We start from the raw sequence: 13,079 nt of genomic DNA, 5'->3' as shown, positions 1-13,079 counted from the left end.
AAGTATATGCCTTAATCCTAGGGACACAGTTGCTGCCACCATTGGACTCTAGTCCCAATTTCTTTCTTGCCTTCTGGAGTTCTAGGGATTCCTTATCTAGGGCCAATCACTCTGCCTGAGCCTAAGCTTTACTTTCTCAAGCTCTAGAAATTGGCACTGCCTGTCATAGGAGTTATCTCTCTTATGAGATATGGAGGTCCCTGCAGACATTCCTGAACTGTAAGATTCTACAGAGGGAGATCTAGATATCCTAGGTAAACTCTGCACTCTTCCAGTAGAAGTAAAGAGAGGGCCATTGAGGTCTTCTCCGCCATCTTTTTGAAGTTCTGAGTTGTCCAGGAGGGAATCATCCTGATCCTCCTTGCTGGGGTTTGAGTCTGGGTCAAAAAAGGTTTCTTCTCCTGGCCTGTTGTTAATGAAAGAACAAAATGCAGACCAAGGCCATGCACATCCAGTCCATAAGTACTACCAATTCAAATGGTGGTGCAATCTCTTCCCAACACCCGCCGTACAGGGGTGTCAAATGAAAGCCAACATTGAAAACAGAAATTGGAAGGTGCACTCTTTCTGAAGTCAAGGAAGCAGCGTAAAGAGTAATTCCACAATAAAGTCCTTTTATTCAATAAACCTCCTAAACCTGACACACAGCCAACGTGTTTTGTTCCTGAAACTTTGCCAGAGGGAACTTTGTCAGGGCTCCTACATTACAAAAATCCAAGCATAAGGGGTATATATTAGGCCTCAAAATGTAGGATGTGTAGTAAAATCTCTCAAGGACACAGCTAATAATCATGTGCCCTATGTAGCACTGCAATGCACCTCCCTCTTTATCAGATATGTGAAGAATCTCACCAATCCAGTTATAATAGACATAGGAAAGTCCTGTATTGCAAATGGCATCTCAAATAATTCTATATTTCTTCAATAGCAGTGACACATAGTTGCCGGTTATTATGCCATGCGTGCTACATTCTCCCGTTTCTAAGTTTTCACAACTATGTGTCACCTCACTGCTATTGAAAAAAGAAAGAAATATTTGTGATTCCATTTGCGATACAGGACTTTCCTACGTCTATTATAACTGGATTGATGAGATTCTTTACATATCTGATAAAGAGGGAGGTGCATTGCTTCAGAGTGACCAGGGTTTAGGGATACGAATGCCCACCGATGTTGAGTGATTCAGGTGCGAAGAAGGGATGCTTGACTCTGCAGCACAAAGACCTGGAGAGGTTGACAACAACCAGGAGCTGGAAGCAAGCTGCCCCACAAACTATGTTGAGTGCTGATGGATCCGTTTCCAGCTGGAGCACCAACAAGCCTTGGCAAAAACAATCCGTGCAGGAAAGTCAAGCAGGTTACGGAGAAGACCAGCAAGGTCCAAGGGACTCACCAAGCATTGGGAGGTCAGGGTACATCTGTAGAAACCCGGAAAGCCCAACAAAAATCAAGATGTCTCTCAAGAGGACCCACAGGCCCAATGACTAGGAATCACGAGGGGACCTAGAGCAAGATTGCAAAGTACGAGCCCACGGAGCACTCGGTGTGAGGAGGCCGAAATTCTTTTGTGCAAATACTGCTCAAGGTCAGGACTACATTGAGTCCAATTGACAAGCTCTGTAATCGCCAACAAGCATATGCAACTGCAAATGGATGCTGTGCACAGGGGTTCAGGTTATGCATTCCCCCAAGGGATACTGGCCTCAAACATGCTGAGAAGGCATATCAACCTCAAGGGCTTTCAAAAACCCACCTCTTGTGTTGCTGAAATCTCCAGGGCCTGTAGGAGCTCAAAAGTAGCAGACAGGTCAGTTGCATTGAGGTGCCTGCCAATGCAAGGGAGTGACTCCTTCACCCCAGTGAGAATATTAACTTGTCCCTAGTGCCCACAGGTTCTACACAGAACCTGTATGGAGCAAGGGCACATACATATCTTTGGACAGAGAGGGAGACAAAGTCGGGCTCAGTCAAAATCCAGCGAAGCCCAGAGTGTCTAGACGGTCGAAGGTCAGGGGTTTCTTCTTGTAAGACCTTGTCCATGTAGAATCTAAAGTCTTACAGCCATATAAGCCCCTTTGTACCAACTGGAGAGGGTTGAACAGATTCAGGGGACGCTCATATGTGAGGGTCAGGACAGAGGGGTGGTTACACCTGTGTCCTTTGTCCAGTTTTGCACCAGAACAGTAGCCAACGGCTCCCAGAACTGGTTTGCGTTGGACTATGCACAGGGACACCAAATGTGCCCCAAGTGCAGACTTTCAGGCCCTCTGAGAGTACACCCACCCAGCCCCAATACACTCAATCCTGTCTGGGAGGTGGTCACACCTCCCTGAGACAGGATGCCTATTGTGCTGCCTTCCTCTGCTCAAGCTTGGCTCAGCAGCAGGAGGACAGAAATGTATCTCTGGTCGGCAGCATTCATTTTGTGCTGACCGGGTGTGAGAAGCTGGCCTGGCATATGCTGTCCACTAGTTATAGTGGGCACCCTGTACCAGTCCAAACAACCCCTTAAAGGTGATAGGTTAAAGACAACCTTATTTGAAAGCTATCCTAGAGGTAGCTATGGAGAGCAGCCTTCAGGCTAAGTCTTGAAGGAATGTAAAGCAGCTTGTTTTACCAGTCTATAATGTCATGAATGGCTACATGAAAGGACAACCACACCAGGTATATATATATAAAATATATGTATTTATTCTAAACTAAGCATGGGCGAATTTTGCGGATCTCGCGTTCGCGAATTTTGCGGATTTGCGGATTCGCAATCCGCAAAATCCGCGAATTCCCGCGAATTTGCGGATTTTTTTTTTTTTGTGTTCGCCCGTGTTTCTGCCAGTTCGCGAGGGTTTTTACAATTTCGCAATTTGCGAACTTACCTGTCGGGTCGCAAGTTTTGCGAACTTGTTGTTTCTACATGTCCAGCCTGTTTGGGACACTCTTCTTCATCACTGCCACTCTCTGTCACCACTGCCACTCTCTGACTACTCATGCCACCCTCTGGCCCACCCATGCCACCCTCTGTTTCATCACCACACCCTCTGGTTGTCCAGTGTACATTATTTTCGGCAAAGCAAAGCACACCTTCCCTGCCTCAAGTGACTTGAATTAATTTGGGGCTGATTAATGTGTCACAGAATATTTTTTTAGCTGGCACCTGCTTCCTTAGTGCGCCCTGATTAGTGATCTTTTGCACTTGCTAAGTGCTTTCATTGTTGCAAAATTAGTTACAACACCTGCCCTGCCCCAACTGACAATAATGAATTAGGGGCTAATTAATGTGTCACTGAAAGAATTTAAAGTTCCAGCCTGGCACCTGCTTGTCTGCTCCTTTAGCTGTAAATCAGGACCTTTGTGGCATACAGTTAAGGTCAGAGCAGGGTCACACAATAGTTGCAAGCAGGCAACCGAATTCTGGAGGGCCCCCTCAGGAAGCACTACAAAGAATCGTTACAAATCATGAGGTTGACCTTTTGCACCTGCTCATTGCTTTTGCTTTTACTGAAATCGTTTTTCGTTTTTTTTCGCGCTATTCGCGGGGCGCGGCGTCGTGCGAAACCGACCGCGGAAGCCGCCAATTCGTGCGAATGAGCATTTTATTTTTTTGCGGCTTGTTGTTTCGCGAGTTTTTTTGCAGTATTCGCGAGCCGCTTGCAGCGCAACACGCGAATTTACCCCAAGGTCGAGTACGGGCGCGGCCATTTTGTTTGCGTGACGTATTTCCGTTTCCGCCCGCTATGTATAATCTCGCGCAGTAAGCGCATTGCGAGTAGAGGGTCGCACGAGATCGCGCGGGAAATCTAGAGGTTCGCACGAGATCGCGAGGAAAATCTCGCGCGAACTTACTTTTGCGCTCGTGAACGGGCGCCGGCCATCTTGTTTTTCATTCATTTCCTGTGTCTGGGCATGGTGTTTAATCCTCTTGGTATCTTTGCCATCCTTTGCTTGTTTTCAGTTTTTTTTTTACGATTTTGCTTCTTATCTATCCCTCTCTTTTCCTAGCTGTATATTTTTGTCTTTTCTGCTATTTTTCTTTACTTTTAAACTACATTTTTAAACTCTTTTCTTTTCTTCTTCCCTATCCTATTCTTTCTTAATTTTCTACTTCTTCCTACCTTACCTGCCCAGACCATGGTCAAGCCAGGCGCCGTGAAGCTGCCCAGGCACTTGAGGGCCGCAGCGGCGGCGGGGAGTAGTGCTGGACCCAGTGGCAGGACAGCATGCGGGAGATTGAGGGGGGAGCAGGTGACGCGACGGGAGATCTTCAGCCCGGAGGAAGTGGGCGCGCTGGTCTACTTCGTCCAGCGCCGCCTGCCCAGGACCATCGCGGGAGGCGGCAGGATCGCGGCCGGCGGGTACAACATGCGGGAGCGCCGGAAGCGGTGGGAGAAGGTGTGCTGGGCCATATCCCACCTCTACGGGGTCCAGCGCACCTACAGCCAGGTCACCCATCGCTGGACGGACCTCCTGGACCGCGAGCGCGACCTGCTGGACCAGCTCGGCTTGGAGATCCCCGGGCTTGGTGAGTAGTAGTAGCCATTTAATCACTCACTACTATGATGTTTTCTCCTGCTCTGTGTTGTTGTATTGCAAATATTTGTTTTTTACATGGAGCAAGCCAATAATGCCGCTGATGACGATTACATTGTAGTTAAATTATATTTCAAAATCTTCTGTGCATTTCAGGTGCACTGCTCTCCTTCTCAGTGGCGTTGCTACTATGCTTATTTGTTTTCTATTTCGTGGTCTCATTGGCCTGAGTAACTATTATGTATGAGTGTACTTTACAGAACTGCGTAATGCTAGACACTAGGGGGCAGATTACATTTACAAGCCCCTTGCGCCACGTTTACGTTGCCTTGCGTGACGCAACAGCGGCGTAAACGTGCCGCATCCCTGCGAGTCATTTACAGCATGACGCATCTAGGAGATGCGTCATGTTATAAAGCCATGGGCCTGCACCACAATGGGTGCGTTCCTAGTACGCAGGGTGGGCGCCGCGGTCCAGCGGCTGTGCGCCTCGCAAAATTGCCTGCGTGAAATGTACAAGATTTAACGCAGGCACTTCTGCGACGCTGCTACGTCAATTCAATTCCTTATGTCTGCTCGAAGCAGGCGAAAGGACTGACACAGCATGTTAAGTATTGGGTGGCCCTGAGCATTACTGGAGTTGCATTGCGTTGGCGACGTGACTCCAGCGATGCGCCGCTCTTACGTGACGAGATGCCTCACGCAAGTGCCTACCCTTGCGCCAGGGCGCGCCGCATTGTAAATGAGGCACATCTGCCGTGTCGCAAGGGTAGTTTTGCGTGACGCATTTGATCTGGCGCATCTCTGGAGATGCGCCAGAACGCGTAAGTAAGTATGCCCCTAAGGGGCAGAATTGCAATTACCGTCGCATCCCTGCAAAGTAGCAGGGATGCGCCATTAATTGTGCGGCCCGCTACCACCACCAAACATGGTGCGCCGTATTTGCAATGCGGCGCACCATGGGCCCAAAACGTCACCGAAGCTTTACTGCTGGAGTTGCGTCGCAACGATGGCGCAGCTCCATCAATGCTCTGGGGTACCCTATCTCCCCAATGCTGGGTCAAGCCGTACGTCTGCTTCAAGCAGGTGCAGGGTTTTTGTGACGCATCATTGTCCTAAAGGTGACTGATTGATATTTTGTAGATTTCCCTCAGCCACTATTAGGATGTGTTCCAGCGCAGGAATGCCCTCCCTTGCGCCGGAACGCCCCCTGATGGCGCAGGGCTTTATAACGGGATGCATCTCCCAAATGCGTCACGTTGTTATAATATTATACGCCGCACCATGGCGCCCTTTTTTGTTTAGCTGCTGCGTCACAAAAGTCACGCAAGAACGGCGCAAAAGAGCCGCAAGGGCTTAAATCTGCCCCTTCCTTTGTAACCCTGACAATAAGAAAAATAGTGGCGGTGGATTGATAGTTTGACTATTTAAATGACTGGTAATGTAGCAGGCAACTGTTAGTGTTGTCACTGATCTGACTGAAATCACAATGGAGTTTGTCTGTCACTTTGCGTCTTGCCTGCGGACTGCTGCCTGCCAGTCCTAGGTGAACGTTTCAGTACTTTGTTTAGTGAGTTACGTGACTTTCGAAGTCACAGGTCCGCATATAAATGAAAAGTAACCATAATCAATATAATTTCGCAGAAATATTTTGTTATTGTTCTTTTGAAATGTTTGATTTGGTTGACATTGACAAGCAACAATCATCCATGTTTTCTGTTCTTTCTTTCATGTTGTACGTCAGCTCCCCCCAGGGGCGAGAGGAGGACACAGGAGCAGCAGGCGGCGGATGCTGTTCATCAACAGGGCCAGGATCGGGCAGGCGAGGGCTCCTCTGCTGGCCCCAGTAAGTTTTCATTTTAGACTAGTACCTATTTTTCCTAGCGTTCCTCATTTGACTTTTTTCAAAATTGTCTTTGCTCTTCTTGTAGACTGTATCTAAATTCTTATCCTGCCTCTACTATGACTCCCTGTGGTATTACTAGATTATTCTTATTAGTCTGTCTGTGTAGCTAACTAAGATTGCACGGTTGGCGAAACTCCCATGATTCTAGTCAGCAATAGCTCTATCAACTTAGTGCAGTCCTCTGGGATTGTCCATAATGTCTTTTGAAGTGTTCTATCTGGACTCATGCTTGCAAAAATTGCAAAACCTTTCGCTCAGTCACTCTAGTCTGGACCAAAAAACACAGATTGTATTTAAGTTTAAAAGCTTTATTAAAAGTAAACACATTTATTAAAATGAAGTCATAATAAAACTAAACGTTTAACTGATAATGGAAAAGTGGTTAGTGCTGACGATTAATTGAAGACATTTCTTGTGGTCGAGCCGAGCTCTCACCTGGTTTCAACTTGATCTTGTTGTTAGAAGTCCATCTTCTGTCTGTGTGGAGAAAAATGGTGCGTGTTAAAAAAACAGCCTTCATCAGTTGTGCCAAAAAGTGCAGCAAGACAACCTTCCCTGGAAAAAGGGACATTTTTTTTAACTTTAACGACAGTCACAAATTACATTGTTTTCACATGTCTTCATTCCTAGACCAAATACTAGTGACTGCTTTATTCTAACATTCTTAAATGTACTTTGTAGGTGGAACATCTGGTGGCGGGGCCAGTGTGGAGGTGGTGGTGCTCGACACCGAGGCGGAGGGCGAATCGGGCGATGCTTCAGGGGAGGAGGCGGCGGCGGCAGCTGTGAGAGTTGAGACGGTGGTGGTGGCGGCCAGAGGTAAGCTCTTATATATTCCTTACTTATTGAGATTGAAGACTAGCTGGGAAGGCAAGAATATGAGATGCATGGCTGGGTGAATGATGAAGCAATGATGGGTGGAAGGACAACAGCCTGGGTGGGTGACACAGAAACTGTATGTGTCCATATACCTGGATCATGCTACTATCTGACTCTTAGATAGCATATGTGTATCTAGAGCAGGGGTACTCCTAGTACGGCCCGCGGGCCGGTGGTGGCCCGGCAAGCCTTCGTTGGCGGTGCGCTGACCTTGCAGACAATCACTGCTCCCCCGGCCCCCACAGAGCAGAGGCTTTTTTGTATTTCACCTGTTAGCGCCCCTGCATCTCCACTCTGACAATCACTGCTCCCCCGGCCCCCACAGAGCAGAGTGGAGATGCAAGGCCACAAAGAGGTGAAATAGAACTAAGCCTCTGCTCTGTGGGGCCGGGCAAGCAGTGATTGTCAGGGTGGAGAAGCAGGGGCGCTAAAACAAACAAAGCCTCAATAATATGTTAATGGTCTTTTAAAGACCTGTTAAGTACTTTGGTGTTGTTGTCTGTGTGTGCACGTTGAGGAAGCGGTCTCAACCCGGGCTGAAGGCTGACACAGATAGACACACACACAGTGAGATGACAGAGGGGGAGGGAGAGGGAGGGCAGGAGGGAGAGAGAGATGGAGGGAGGGCAGGAGGGAGAGCAGGGGGGAGAGAGATGTATGTAAATGCTGGGTCTGGTGGCTCAGTGGATGAGGGCATCTGCTGCAGGGACCTGTGTGCAACCTCATGGTCACAAGTTATCGTTTTGCTTTAGCCCCGCCCCCTCTGACTCCGCCCCCACCAGTGCGGCCCTCGGCCCCAAACTACACTGTAAATGTAGCCCCTGAGAGAAAGTTTGTGAGTACCCATGATCTAGAGAGAGTAGACGGTCAGTGGATGAACTAAGTGTAACTTTGAAGAGCATGTAACACTAACACTGCACCCGCACGTCCGTTCCAGTGTAGGAAAGGCAAGGAAAAGAACTTTTAATTTTGTCCAAATACTACCATAAATAGTAGCAGTAGTTTGTATTGCAAGCACTGCATAGATCCGGTTATTATGGTGGCCACTCCCTACCTCTCTTAATAAGTTTAGTAGTACTCAGTCATTCATGTGTGGATGTATCACTGGTCACTCAATAAAAAGCAAAGCACCTAAAGTCATCCCATATATAAGCAAAAACATCCCATGTGAAGTGATAGATAATCAGATTATTTATCTTCTTCAATTTTCCATTTCTAGTACTCATTTCCACTGTAGGGTGAAAGTTAAATTAATTAAGCAGTAGCCCTTGAGTTGTAACAGAGTATTCTCAGTGCCACCCGTACTAGAAAAGTAAGAGATTCACCACCTGCATGTACTGGACGGGTACAGTAACGCAACGGCAACGCAAGTCTAGGTCACTCCTCATGGCGTGCGTCTCTTTTTCTCGGGTGCAAGTTTACCGCGCTGGCATTATGCCGGCTTGCAGAAAATAACGTACCAATTTTCCAAAACAAGAGATAAGAAGAAGAATAAGACTGGTGTACTTTCATAGTCGACTCCAATGGAAGTCCACAGTGCTCGTAGACTTTGTTCCTTAAACTCCCACTAATGTTAGAGCAAGGATGAAGAAGTGTGAGGTTAGATAGATACTGGCCTCAATAGTTATGTAATGCGCTTGCAAGTTGCTAGTTGTACTGCAACACAAATTTCTGCTGAATGATTGAGTTAATCTAAAAGAGCATTGGTTACAGACTATGTCTTTCTTTCTTCATATAGGTTCTCCTTCCAAACGGACAAGGAGGAAGGAGCTGGCTAGAGCGGCCCGGCAACGGAGGATCGAGGCCACTGTTGTGGAATATCGGCGGCTGGTGGCCCTGGAGGACGTGGAAAGTGTGCAGTCGACAACTACAACAACGTCGTCTGCATCGGCCTCCGTGGCCCCACGGGCTGCCACCCAGCACAGTGGTCCACCCAGACTGAGCCGGGCTGCCAAAGGCAAACGCCACCACCGAGCAGCAAGGCCAACAGCTGCCTCTCACAGGCATTGCACCTGCAAGGCAGTGAAGGCACGCCTGCGCCGCACCACCCTGATGGTGTCCCGCCTTCAGCAGGAGCTCGCCTTGCTCCGCGAGGAGCATGATGCCCTGGCCCAAAAAGTGAACAGCATCCACCCATAGTGTCCCTTGCCCCTTTTTTAGAGACTTTTGGGGGGTGGGAATTGGGAGTTGGGTTTTTGGGGACTTTTGAAGGACAATCGTTGGGGTTAGGGAGGGTCTTGCGGGAGATTATTTTGTTAGGGATATAAATATACTTTTTCAAACTTTATCTGAGCATACCTGTTTTTTACTGCTTGCCTGGTGGGTGGGGGTTTAACGTTGACTGTTTTCCTGAAAGTTTAGTTCCATTTTCTTCCTTTAAGTGTAAATGCCCAAATGTTTTCAACACTAAGTGCCTCTCACAGACTCAGTGAAGTGAATCCAAGAGTCCTAGGACTTTAGTAGTACTACCTTCAGTCTCTCGTCTCTCGTACTAATACTCCATTATACCCCCAAACCACCAAACGCTTATCTTACCTGTAATTTGTGTTTGAAAGTAGGGCTAGACCCAGGGCTGGCTCCACGGGAAACACCGAATAACGTTGGCAATCTTGGTCGGATAAAATTTCCTCATAGCGGTGGTACTATTGTTGTGACACAGTGGCAGTTGCATGCCTATGAAAAAAAAGAAAATGAAATCTGGTTTGTCCTCCTGAGCAATTCAACGGTACAACTGAGAATATAGCATGTGACAGAAGTACAGTAGAGCAGTGCCACATTGTAGCCTAACAAATGGTAAAGTATAACTACTAATTCGGTTGAAGTTCTTTCACATTAGCAATGGTTCTTTGTCAAGCTGAGTAAGAATATATCATCGACAACTGTGGAAAGAAAGAATGCGACAGTACAGGGCCTGTGTGGAATTATTGATAACGATATTCAACATAAGGTCTCTGTAGCCAGATACCCGAGAGCCTTGCTGGTCACTATAAATCCATTCACAACAACACTCAATGGGGTTGGTCTGGAAGGTGTCCGGTTTACTCCCCGTGATCCAGTCGATGCAAATATGGTTCCACTTCCAAATGTCACCAACACCCAGAAGTGTAAACACAGGGTGTTCGAGGCATTAGGCGGGGGAGAAAAATAACAAACTAAAATAAAAAATGTGGGATGGGTAAAGGTAGGGTCAGCAGGGAAAGGATACCTGTAACAGAAGACAAGACAGGCATCAGTGAAGTGCTGTCCTAACATACAAGAAGAAGGTATAGTAGATAGAAAAGGAGAAATTGCTTTTTTTCTAGGTGTCCCCTCACTCACCAGGGTTGCCCCTTGGTGACATGCTTCATCATTGGGGCCATCCCAGTCCTCTACGGCCTGGGGCGTGCTGCGACTTGCGAATTACGTAGGAGCACTTACAAATGACTATGTGTGGTGCAGATGTGATAGTGGAGTGGACTAAGTGATGTGTTAAGGGATCAATGTAGAAGCAGAGAGAGAGCCAAGAAATGCAGTCACAGTCAGAGAAAAAGGCAAGGGATACTGTATCTATGTGGTTGTAGTGGTCCTGTTGGAAGTGGTAAGTAAGTTGCCCGCAGATAAAAAATCCTCCTATTAGCGGCACTCCTCCATTGCAGCCGACGCTTCGTCCATCGATGTTGGTCACCAGAAGACACCCTGTCCACTGCCTGCCTGATGGCTGCTGAATTGTGGCTCGCTACTGTGAAGCCTGACTCCATCCTTTTTTCCCCATTGCAGAGACTGAAACCCGGCCTGTAATTATTCAACGAAAAACAGGAAGTGATATAATATTACAACACCACTGATAAATAAATATAAGGTATGTAGGCTGTGGAGTGCAAAAAGTCACAATTTGTTTTTCCTAGTAGACAGTACAATGTTTTTGAAAGTGCGTACTCTGAGTCACCTTTTGAAGGATAAATAAGTATGGGCAAATTAATGTAGCGGATCTTGCCCCTCAAGCTAGGTGTACTGTAAACTGTGTTTTAGAACAAAATTAGATCTTCCTAGCAGTGCTCCCACCCAGACCCTTACTAAAGCCAGTCGCAAAAATTTAGAAGACCCCCAATCAAATCTCAAAAAACGAGGCCTAGCAGAAAACTGGTGACAAAACTTACTTTGAAAGTAAAAGTAGGCCGAAGTACCCTAATTACCCATTACCCACCGTGGATTGCATTCAAACCACTTGCAAGCAACCAAGCAAAAGTAGCCATAGCCAGCATCGCTCCAAGACTCGAAATCCCCCCCACTCAAACACATGCAATAGAAATACTGCTAACCCTAACGAACCCTAAGTTAAGAATAGTGGCAAAGGCTTTCTTTAACTATGCCAAATCCCCCCTTTCCCACCATGGATTTTCTTCAAATGACTTGCAACCAAAATTACACATTCTCACGAGTGCTCTAAGACCCCAGAACTCAGTTTGAAAAATCTAGAACACCCCGAAACACATGCAATCCTGCTGCTAGGGCTAACCCTAACGAACCCTAAGTTACAAAAAGTGCCAAAACTAAAGGCTTTTCCGCGCGGATTTTGTCCCAACCACTTCTACCCGGTATTAGACCTTCCCAGGAATGCCCCAAGACCCGGCAACCCACCCGCCAAGAAGCGTAACACCCCCAAACAGGCCAAAAGCAAAATCTCATACTTGCAATATTTCTGGGCCTTCGGTCCAAACGCGCTGCGTAGCTAGGCCATAAGTCGGGTTGGCACGACGGATTTCCTGAAAAGCAAATGCAATCAAGATTAGAGTGTCCCAGCAGTGCTCCCAGACCACGAAACTCACCCGCAAACAGACGGAACCCCCCCTAAGAGCACCTCAAAGGCAAGCAAGTCATCCAAAACACAAAAAAAATTCCGCCTGGGATTTGGTCCAAAACACTTTTATCCGGTATTAGAGCTTCCCAGCAATGGCCCCAGAGCCGTCAACCCAGGAGAAAACGAGTAGAAGACCCCCAAACAGCCAAAGAGCAAAAGTACAAAAATGGGGACTTAGTCACTTTTTCACAAATTTCCCAAATCACTCCGCGCGCGCTCTGCAGCTAGGCCCTAAGTCCCCTCAGCCACCATGGATTTGCTTCAAACCTCTTGCAAAGTAAAGTATATATAGCCAGCAGTGCTCCCAGACCACGAAACTCACCCACAAACACCAGGAAGCCCCCCAAACAGGCCCTCGAAAACGCTACATAGAGCAAAATGTCAGAAATAGCCCCAAAAAAAATCGGCCTGGATTTTGTCCCAACCACTTCTACCCGGTATTAGACCTTCCCAGGAATGCCCCAAGACCCGGCAACCACCCGCCAAGAAGCATAACACCCCCAAACAGGCCAAAAGCAAAATCTCATACTTGCAATATTTCTGGGCCTTCGGTCCAAACGCGCTGCGTAGCTAGGCCATAAGTCGGGGTTGGCACGACGGATTTCCTGAAAAGAAAATGCAATCAAGATTAGAGTGTCCCAGCAGTGCTCCCAGACCACGAAACTCACCCACAAACACCAGGAAGCCCCCCAAACAGGCCCCCGAAAACGCTACATAGAGCAAAATGTCAGAAATAGCCCAAAAAAAAATCGGCCTGGATTTTGTCCCAACCACTTCTACCCGGTATTAGACCTTCCCAGGAATGCCCCAAGACCCGGCAACCCACCCGCCAAGAAGCATAACACCCCCAAACAGGCCAAAAGCAAAATCTCATACTTGCAATATTTCTGGGCCTTCGGTCCAAACGCGCTGCGTAGCTAGGCCATAAGTCGG

At 47.5% G+C, this 13,079-nt stretch overlaps 1 long non-coding RNA gene across 1 annotated transcript; it reads left to right on the top strand.

Annotated features, from left to right (window-relative positions):
- The first annotated feature begins 6,256 nt into the window (after positions 1–6,256).
- Positions 6,257–9,113, top strand: LOC147692843 (uncharacterized). The gene is made up of 3 exons (XR_015299845.1): positions 6,257–6,370; positions 7,112–7,249; positions 9,048–9,113. It is a non-coding gene; the product is annotated as an uncharacterized LOC147692843 (long non-coding RNA).
- The last annotated feature ends 3,966 nt before the right edge of the window (positions 9,114–13,079 follow it).

The sequence above is a fragment of the Lissotriton vulgaris genome, chromosome 9, assembly GCF_964263255.1.
Source record: "Lissotriton vulgaris chromosome 9, aLisVul1.2, whole genome shotgun sequence".
Taxonomy (NCBI): Eukaryota; Metazoa; Chordata; class Amphibia; order Caudata; family Salamandridae; genus Lissotriton; species Lissotriton vulgaris.
Note: the sequence above shows the minus strand (reverse complement) of the source record. Positions and strands in the feature narration are given on the sequence as shown.